The sequence below is a fragment of the Parus major genome, chromosome 27 (genome assembly GCF_001522545.3).
Source record: "Parus major isolate Abel chromosome 27, Parus_major1.1, whole genome shotgun sequence".
Taxonomy (NCBI): Eukaryota; Metazoa; Chordata; class Aves; order Passeriformes; family Paridae; genus Parus; species Parus major.
Window position 1 is genome coordinate 1,068,157 of NC_031796.1, and position 2,473 is coordinate 1,070,629.

At 69.1% G+C, this 2,473-nt stretch overlaps 1 protein-coding gene across 1 annotated transcript in view; it reads left to right on the forward strand.

Annotated features, from left to right (window-relative positions):
- The first annotated feature begins 1,686 nt into the window (after positions 1–1,686).
- THRA (thyroid hormone receptor alpha) overlaps positions 1,687–2,473 on the forward strand; it is a 7,664-nt gene continuing 6,877 nt past the window's right edge. Inside the window, exon 1 of the mRNA XM_015651423.3 lies at positions 1,687–1,778. The gene's annotated coding sequence lies outside the window, so the exon portion shown is untranslated. The remainder of the gene's footprint in view (positions 1,779–2,473) is intronic.

A 2,473-nucleotide genomic window follows, 5' to 3' on the forward strand; every position in this document is an offset into this window, starting at 1 on the left:
GTCCCGCACCCACGTCCGGCTGCACCGAGGCGGTCAGTGCCTGTGTGGAAGGGCGTCCCCATTGTCTGGGGTCTCCGTTCCGGGGGTCTCCGGGGGTGGGGTCTGTGGGGAGCGGGCTGCTGGGTGCCCCCACTAGGGCGAGGTGGCTCCCGCCGTCGGCCCAGCCCCGGACTTTGCCCCTGGGTTGTTTTCAGCCGCCTGCAACCACCCGACTCAGCAGAAACGCTCCCCTGGGCGTGGGGCTGGGCTGGGGGGGCGCCGGGGGGGCTCCCGCTGGCTGCCACCCCGCTCCCACCCAGCACCTGGTGCTGCAGGTGGGACGCGCAGGTTTGGGTGCCGGCGGCGCAGGGTGGGCTGAGACCTGACTGCGCTCATCACACGTGTCCCGCTGGAGGAGGAGGAGGAGGAGGAGGAAGAGGAGGAGAAGAGCCGCCTCCCGTGTCTGTCTGTCTGGGCCGCCCCAGCGCGCCCGGGATTCCTCGAGTGACGGTTCCTGGAGCGGCACCGCAGGCTCCGCCGGGTGATCCCAGGGTGCCGGTGATGCCGGGGGTGTCAGGGGGCTGCTGGGGTCTCGCTGGGGTGGCGAACCCCGACCTAACGCCGCTGCCCCCCGGCTGAGCCTCTCTCGTTTGGGGCTGCACCCACCAGGCCACCTCAATGGGGAAACTGAGGCGGGGTTGCCGAGCCCACCCACCGCACAGTGGCTTTGGGGACACCCCATATTCCACCCCACAGCGGTTTCACCGCGACGTCGATGCACCCCGAGCCCCACACATGCACCGAGCGTGTCGGGGCTTTGCCGGCGAGCGGGGTCCCGCGGGAGAGGGGCGGGGGGCGGCGGGGGGGCCGGTGCCCGGCGGGGGCCGCGCAGCTCTGGATCCCTGCCAGTGCCTATACTTGGAAGTTCTCCGCGCGCCGTTCCCATATGGAACAAACATTTGCTGCAGCCCCCGGCTCTATAGGTACCGCCGGCCCCAAACCCGGCCTGAGGCTGCGGCGAGGGGCGCCCAGGCCTCATGAGCCCCCCGAGGCGGGGAGTATACCCCGGGGTGCTGGGATGCGGTGCGGTGCCTCAGTTTCCCTGAAGAGGCTGGTGCAGGCGACGCCCCCTCCTCAGGCGTTCTGGGGGACCCCTCGTGCCAACCTCCCCCCGTGTGGCTCGGGGTGCTCTGTGCACCCATGGGTGCAGCATCCCTCACCCCCCATCCTTCGCTGGTCAGGGTGTCCTCGGCTGGAGAGGGGGCAGCAGCAAGGGGAGCCTGCCGGGGCGCCCCGTAGCGTGGGGGTGTCGGAGCGGGGGGGGCTCCAGCCCCGTCCGCCGCGTTTTAAATCCGCCGGAGGAATTTCTGTGGCGGCCAAGACAAACGTGACCTACTTTCTGCTGTCCCCGCGCGGAGCGGAGGAGCCCGGGGCTGGGCACCGCGCCCGCCGCGGCCCCCCCGTGTCCCCCCCGGCGCGGGCTGAGGCCCCCCGCGCCCCTCACACCCCTCCGAGCCGGGAGGGTCACCGGGGGGTCACGGGGGGGGGTTTGTGAGCAGGGCCCCCCATCCGTGGCGCTGGATGGGTGCTGGTTATCCGTGGGATGTGGAACGGGGTGGGCACCGAGAGCCGGGGGTGCTGCCGCCGTCGTGCTTCGGTGTCCCCGTCACGGGGGGCTGGGGGGGGGTCGGGGGGTGCCCATCGGTGCTGCCCGTGCCCTGACACCCCCTACAACGTGTCTTTGCCACAGCAGAGCTCGCAGAGGAGGGATCTCCTGGACCCCCGGCGCCCCCCACCCCGTAAGTCACCACCTACCCCGTAAGTCACCCCCACCCCATAGGATGCCCCCCTCACCAAGAGTCACCCCCAGCCCCAGATTTGGGGGTGTTCAGCCGTGCAATGAACACGTCAGGGCTCAGCCTGGCTCCCGAGTGCAGCTCCCGAGGGGCTTCCCTGGATGGTGAGGGGCTGCCCTCTGCACCCCCTCCCCACCGGGCTCCCCCCACCTCTTGGGGAGCCCCCCCAGCCCTGCCCCAAAGGTTGGGGGAGCCCCCTGTGTGTGTTTGTGCTTTGCTGCACGCTCACAGCCCTGGGCATGTTCTCACACAGCCTCGAACCCCGGGTGTGCATTTGCACACCCACCCACACCTGTGCACACTCACACAGCCTTGCACACCTCTGCACACACCTGTGTGCGCTCTTGCACAACCCTGAACGCATCTCTTACACACTTTCTACGCTGCCACGGCCTCGCACACCTGTGCACTCTCTTGCACATCCCTGCACGCTCTCGCACAGCCGTGCACGCACTCCCACGCTCCCTGCACGCTTGTGCGTGCTCTCCCGCAGCGTGGCACACCTGTACACACACTTGCACACCTGTGCACGCTCTTGTACATCTCTGCATGCTCTCCCACAACCCTGCACTCTTTCATTCTCTTAATGCTCTCACAGCTTTGCACACCTCTGCATTTCACCCCGCTGTGCACACTGT